This window comes from Pinus tabuliformis, chromosome 3_2 (assembly GCF_031772625.1).
Source record: "Pinus tabuliformis cultivar Carrire ecotype Pingquan chromosome 3_2, CPIR1, whole genome shotgun sequence".
Lineage (NCBI taxonomy): Eukaryota > Viridiplantae > Streptophyta > Pinopsida > Pinales > Pinaceae > Pinus > Pinus tabuliformis.
Window position 1 is genome coordinate 240,491,177 of NC_142302.1, and position 8,003 is coordinate 240,499,179.

Genomic DNA, 8,003 nt, shown 5'->3' on the forward strand with positions numbered 1-8,003 from the left:
TTTCTTCTTCTCGTCATCTCCCTTCTTCTTCATTAGACATCTTGATGAAAAATGACCCATCTTGCCACAGTTGAAACACTTGACTTTACTCAAGTCCTTCTTCTGCTTACCCTTCATTTGTGCTACAAGTGCCATGTCATCATCTGAAGCCCTCTTCTTCGGATGGAGATCCTCATCTCGTACCTCTTCCTGAATGAAGTCATCACACAACCTATTCCAGTTTGGAAACTTCACTCTGGAAACAATCCCTTTGATGAAGGGCTTCCATTCCTTGATGAGTCCTTTCAAGGCAATCCTCACCATATCAGAATATGAAATAGCCACAATGATGGCATCAATCTCATATTTGACCTGAGACAATCTCCTCAAATATGAAATCACTCCTTCACCCTGTATCATCATGGTGGACTTCAGCTTATCCTCCAATACTAGTACCTGGTTCTCATTCTTATTCAAGAAACAATTATGAAGATCCATCCACATTTCATGTGAAGTGTTCTTCCCAGACAAATGAGGAATTTAGGGATCCTTCACACCATCAAGGATGATCAATCTCACCCTTGTATCCAAATCCTCGTACATTTCCAGCTCCTTTGGGTAATTTGGATTATTTATAGCTTTCTCGATGAACTCCTAGATCCTGCTGACCTGCAAGACCAACTTCTTGATCATTTCCTTCCATGGACTATAGTTGGACAACCTCTCCAACATATCCTCATACTAGATACCAGCGTGCAACTTCGACATTGTCACCTACAATGTGGCCAACTCCCTCTTAAGCTGTACTTCGTTGTGCACAACTCTGATTCACTAACTTCCAATGTAGCTCAAACACTCTCTAATACCATGTTGAATTTCCATGATCTCGGGCCTATTAGTGTCAGTCTTGTTAGTGTGTCACCTGGATCAAAAAATGCTTTTACCGTGTTCTTTTCAGGCTTTCATCATCAATTTTTTTTGCTACTAGGTTTACACAACAAATTTGGTCATTGTATGGTCAGTCCAAATATGGAGTCATTGTTTGAAATTCACTCATGTTGGTTGCCTATCACACTTTATGAAGGTTTCACCATGAAAATGGGTCAAGACATCATCATCATTCCATTAGGTTTTAGGTCATCCATTAGGTCACAAGGTTCCCCAAGGTCCACCATTTCCATAAAAGAAACCAGAAATAAGTCAAACATGACAAAGAAATTGTTGATGAATTGATCATGATTTATTCACACACTTTTCATATTTTCAGGACATCAAAGGTTTCAGAAGAAGGAAGCTCCAACACTCAGAAAAGAAAAAAGCACACTTGCAATGGTAAAGGTAAAATTTGTCTTCAAAAAGTGAAATCAGTTCACAAAGCAGGGTTGGTTTCTTTTTTTTTTTTGAAAAAGTGAAGAAATTATCCCTATATAAACTCAAAAAGACTCATAACCTTTTCATTCATATCTCATTCACTCCTCATCATCGAGCTCACTCGCCCAAAAAAGCAAAAAACTTGTTTCCCTAGGAGAAACTGGCCCAAAATTGAAGGCATTGTGCGTAGATACACTGCGCTGCGCATAAGAAGCAGGCAATGCATGTAGGTGAATTGCGCTGTGCTTTGTTGCTGTGCGTACAAGAACTACGTTGCGTGCAGGACAGAGTACTCGAAACTCACCCAAATTTTCCCAAATTCCAAATTTTTTCTTACAAGCTTAGTCAAATAGCTTTCTAAAGCTAAGGAACAAATAGGTATATCATTTCCCTCTCTATTTTCTTACCCAATTTCATTCCATGTCCATAATTTCTCAAGCTAGGGTTTGTAGCAAAAGTTCCATGGGAAATGCTAGGGTAGAAATGGTCATCATAAATTTTCATCTCAAAAACATGTAAATTGATATTCTACACCTACACACATGTCTAATGAGTCATTTTGACCAATTCATCTACCTCCAAACAAAGTTCAAACACTAAAAAGACAAAACCCTAGCCCATTCCTAGAGTTATTTTGGGCAAATCTCATCATAAACCTTCTTGGTCTCACTTACAAGAAGACACATTTGTTGACTATTTTCCTCACTCATTTGCATCAGTTTTTAAAATCCATCTCATCTTTCATAAAACCCCTCCAATCATTTTGTCAAAATCTCTCACATATCACCTCATTTTCATTCTCACCTCACATTTATTTTCACTTCTTGCTGCTAGGACTTTGTGTGATCATGGAGGTTAAATCTTCACCAGAAAGAAAGAGAAAACACAAAGGAGGGAGGATTCTTAGATATGAACCATCAGATTGCAACCAAATCAACTCCTATCGTTTCATCAAGCAATGCTTTGAGGATGTTCACTCCTTGGAATTTTGTAAAAGAGTAAGTGAAGCAGGGTTTTATAAGCAGCTGACAGATTGGGTAGCTACACAACTGAAAGGAGAGATTGTTGTCATTGCTGGTATTGAGTTTAGCTTCTCAGTGGCCTCCATCTCACTAGCAACTAGTTTATCAAACAATGGCGACTATGGTTCAAAGGAATGAGTCTAGATCTTGAAAACTGCAAGCCCTTGTTAAAGACTCCATACAGATACACATACTCACCTCATGCCTTTCAGATATTTTCTTGAGAAGTACACCCCTTTAATGAAAACCATCATGAGGTTCTTTACCTGTGAAGGTATATTCTCTAGGTTTTATGCCTATCATCTTTGCCTCTTGATGCACTTCACATCTCAAAAGCCACTCAACATGTGTAATTACCTATTCAGGAGCATTTCAAAAATGTTTGAAAAGATACAGTTAAAGGACAAAGAGTACTCTCCAAGCTTGTTTCATCACAATCTCATCAAAACCATTGTCCTTCATCAGCTAGCAGAGAGGGGTATGGCTTGGGAAGCCTTTTTAGAAACAGATTTAAAATGGCATGAGGAAAATGCAGCATCTCAGTCCCAAAGTGCACCAAAACAAGAAACAGAGATGGGGTCATCTAGAAAAATAGCAGAGAAGATTCAGCTACATAAGACAGAGGTGAACAAAGTGTATAACAGAGGGCAGAGGCTTGTGTTTTCTTCTCACAAAGAGAAAGAGGCAAAGCCTTCTTCATCGACAAAGCAGGAATCGACAGCAAAGGATAAGGAGACAGTTGAGCACGAATTTGAGCTTATTGATTTAGAGGAGGAAGATGAGACTTCAATTATGAGACAGACTATCAGGGACAAGGAATACCAAATCAAGGAGCTGGCAATAAATCTGGAAAGGGCAAAGTATATTATATCATTCCTTGAACAAGAAAATAGTCAACTTAAAGCAAAAGAGTTAATCCTAGAAAAGGAAAAAACTAAGTTAATGTAGCAAATTGGCAAAGGTAAGTAGATCATGACATCAAGCAAGCCTAAAGCATCATAGGTAAAAGGGAGAAGGAAAATACCAAGAACCAGAGGTCTCAAGGAAGCTTTGCAAGAGGAACAAAAACAAATATTTCTTAATGAAGACCTTGACCTAGAAGAAAGGATTGCCCTAGAGGTAAATCAAGAAAAATAATATTGGCTTGACAGGGTAAATGAACACTTAGAGAAGCTCCTTTAGAAGGAAAACAGAGATAATCAAATGCTTAGACACATGGCGCATCATTATCAAGCTCAAAACATGATCGCTAATGTCAACGTGAAACAACTTAAAAGCAAGCTCAAGGAGGCCAAAAAGGATGAAAAGGATGTGGGAGACTTGGAGATGATTGTTGAAGAATCCATGAAGCTATAAAAAAGTAATTTTTACACCTTCCCTCCAATTTTGAGCTAATTCTGAGCATTTTGAGTTTTTGGGCAAATTTTGGTCTAAATTCAGAAATTTAGCCTTTCCAGAAGGTGATGTTCTTTTTCCTTATGCCTCCATTTGAAGAAAGGTCTACATTTTTGGAAAGGTCTTGATATCCTATAAAATCCAATTAGCCAAGATTATGCAGAGATGGCTTAGTTTTGGAGAAAAATTCAAAGAAGTGGCAAAAAACTAGCATTCAAGACCATTTTTTGACAGGCGTTGTGCTTCTAGAGTGACCTTGGGAGAATAGATTTTTGAAGGTCTTCCTACACTCTAAATTTAGAAGTTCAAACTGTTCTAGAGACTAGACTTCAAAGGCTAGTTTACCATTCTCTTATATTTTCATTTTGACCAATGGAAGACACCTAAAAATCAGCTCAAAGTCGGTGCTTTGCTTCTGCACTTTCTGTGTTTTTATTTGCAAATTTCACTGTGTAAAATTTCTAGTTTCTAGTCTGACTTGGTCAAAGTCAAGATTCTCTATGTAATGGCACAAGTTACTAGGCCTCATAAAAGAAGAAAACTACTAAACAAACTCTTCATGAGGTGTTTGAGTTGCACCTTCTCACTCTCACCTGTTGGTTGAGAGAATCTTGGAGTTAGTTCCTCCACCAAGGAATTCGACTCCTGAAGGTGGGAAAGTGGTCTAGGAGAGTCTATAAGTACTATTTCACCTCAGGAGAAGAGGGTTGAACTTTTTGTGAAGGAGCCTTGCATTGTAATCATCTTTCAGCTAATACAAATACATGTTGCAGCTATTTTCAAGGAACTCTAGCCCAGTGAGTTCATGGTGCTTGTAATTCATTATTTTTATTTTCTCATGGTATAAACATCTTTATCTACATTATATCTCTTCTTTCTATGAATGCCTTGTGGTAAAATACTCAGAATTCTTATTTTTCAAGCTCTGTTATTTGGTTTTCATAGTTATGTGTTTTGTCTTCCTAAGCTAATGAAATCATGTTTATTTACACTCGTTAGTTTCTTCCACTCTATATCCTCTATGCTACACTGAAAAATAATCAAATTACACCATGGCTTATAACATCTAGTTTCTTCTTATGTTTTCTCCTGCATTCCCACAACCTAGACCTACTTGTGGCTCCAAACCCTAAGTTCAACAAATCCTTAAAAAACCCAATTTTCACAAAAAAACAAACAAATACACATATCTAGCCTAAAATTCATTTGTTTTAAAGTCATATCAATAATAAGAGACCTAGAGAGATCCCTCTCATGCTCAGTATGGATAGCTACTAAACTGAAATGGTTTGAGGTTACCCTTGTCGATTTCCTTTTCAGCCTAGGAGATTGTAAGGACTAACATTTTTGGTATCATTGTCGGGGAATTGACTGTTAAATTATTCCTTGTAAAAATATAAGAGCTTTCAAATAATTGGTCCTGTACCTCTCAGTTTCTAGTATCCGAATATAGGATGAATTCATAAAGCTCATCAGTTTGGGGTGTATACATTATGGATTCTAAAAGGCATACCAGGTCAAATCCTGACGCAAATCAACCCTTCATTGTTGAAGAACCTGAAAGACTACTCATAAAACTTAGGCTACCTATCACTAAAAGTGAAGCTAGTAAAATTAAAAGAACAGCATCTTTGCCTAAAAACCTATTTTCCTTTAAGCAAATTCCATTTGAAGAGCTGATATAATTATCACTTACAAGGTCCAAGTCTGACTCCTGCATCTCTGATACAACACTAGAACCTTTAAAGGTTGAAACTCACTCTTTCTCTTCAGAATATTTGTCTGCTAAGATTGATCATGAACCGTGGTTAAACTTTGATAAGCTTCGAAGCCTTGCTGACCAACTCCAGATCACAACCGAAAAAACTTTTGTTCAATATCAATTTGAATACCTAGCGATAGATTCATCCTCTTTTTCACCTCCAAGATCATCTACCACATCTCCTAAAGCTTCAATTTCATCATCTTTCCTGCCTCCCCCATTCATTCCATCCTTGCCTCTACAACCCATTTTAGTAGTTCCATCATCCTCATCAGCATCACCACCTATACTTACACAATCCATTGTAACACCTTCACTTTCTCCAGTAGTCATGGAAAGATTTGCGCCTCTCTTACTGCTTGCTCAACTTACTGCTTTGCCTTAGAACTATGGTCAAAGACTCCCTTTGTTTGATGGAAGTGCAAAAATTACAGCACAACAGCATGTTGACAAGTTAATAGACTTCATTGATTTATAAGAAATTGATGGGGAGAATGCCAAAATGGGGATTATCGCTCAGAGTTTCTCAGGAGATGTTAAGAAATGATTTCGAAGTCTGGCTGAAAATTCCATTAACAATTCTCAAAGACTGATTGAATTATTTCTAGATCGTTGGCAAGAGAAGAAAAATCCATTATAGATATTGGCTTAATATAATTCAATGAAAAGGAACCCCAATGAAACAGTTCAATAATTCACATCAAGATTTAATACAGTGTACACTTCTATACCTGATGATATGAAACCTCCTCCTAGTTTGGATCTTCTTCATTATCTCGATGCTTTCGATCCAGATATGACCCACCAGCTTAGAGAAAGGGATCCAACTACTCTTGAAGAGATTCAGCGGAATGCAATTAGTGTTGAAGCCAATTTGCTCATTAAGAAGTCAAAAGGAAAGCCAGAAAGAGTGGAGAAGAGAGTTGTTTTTAGAGAAGAACATGCATCATCTTCTGATGTGAAGTTTGACAGCCTGATAAAAACTATGGAAAGTATGATGGATAAAATATCCATAATTGATCGAAAAGATGAACCATTAGTGAGGAATCCTAACTTTCGCAGACAAAAGCAATAGAAGTTCAGAAATCAACAGAAAGAGTAGCGAAATCAAGATCCTCAAATTCAAGTAAAAACTCTATTTTAGCAAAACTATACTGAAGGTCAAGAAGAAGAAAAAGTTGTAGAAGCAAATCACTTCTTTCAAGAAGATGAACTACCTACTTTCCTAACAGAAGAAGATCAGTTTTCTGAATATTCTTTTATACCAAACGATCAGCAATTTGTGCTTGCAAGCGAAGATCTATGGGTTGATAGGACTGAAGAGTACCAAAGAGGATATCAGAATTCCCTCAGTCATCTCCAAAAGCATTACAATTTAAGGAACATAAATGTGCCTGTTACTCTAACTTAGAAAATACAAAATTTACAAAAGGACACACCAAGCAAAGAAACCACTCTTACAGGCTAGAATAAAAACAAAGGTATTGTCACACAAAATTGGGATAGAACTAATGAATCCTCCACTAGCAATGTAAGGAAGGACAAAGAATTCCAAATTGAAAGCCAAAAGAAGGAAACTCAAGCTAAAGGCTAAACAGAAAGGAAGGACAACGCTTCAAAAGAGGTAGAAAAGCAATATAATATTTTTAGTTTGGAAAATGAAATTTCTAAATTAAAGATAGTCATTCCCCTCACTGAATTAGTAAGGAATGACAAATACAAATTACAAATTACAAAAATTCTTAGGGTTGATCAGATGTCTGATACAATCAATGTAGTTGATGATGAGCCAACCATCCTTTTTGGTCCAGCCTTAGAAGGAGCTCATGAAGATAGTGAAATTCCTCCTTTTTATCTGAGTCTTAAACTTCATGACTTTATCCTTCATAATGCTATGCTAGATTCTGACACCTCTCATAATTTGATGCCTAAAGCCATCATGGATAAACTAGGACTGAGCATCACCCAACCTTACCATGATCTTTATTCTTTTGATTCTAGAAGAGTGAAATGCCTTGGTCTTATTAAAGACTTGGTAGTGTCCTTAGACCAAATCCTAGCCAAAAATGTACTTATGGATGTTGTAGTGGCTGATATTCCTCCTAGGTTTGGCATGTTGCTTTCAAGATCTTGGGGAGAAAAATTAAAGGGCACTCTGTAGCTTGACTTTTCATATGCCACTATCCCTGTTTTTGGACAGCTCCAAAAACTTTATAGAGAAAAAAAGATGAAATTTATGATCAACAGTAAGGAAAAGCCAATCAATCATCCTATACATGTTGTTCATACTGATCTTGACTCTTTCATTCTGTTTAGTGATATGGATTCTGTTGATGATGAAATTCAGTTAGTAGAAATTTCAGAAGTTCCCAACCTAATGGGCAGCATACATGAAACTATCACAATAGAAAGTAAAGAGGTTGGTGAGGAATGTAGATAGTTTGCAAATCCTATTGAGGAGATTCAAAGAATAG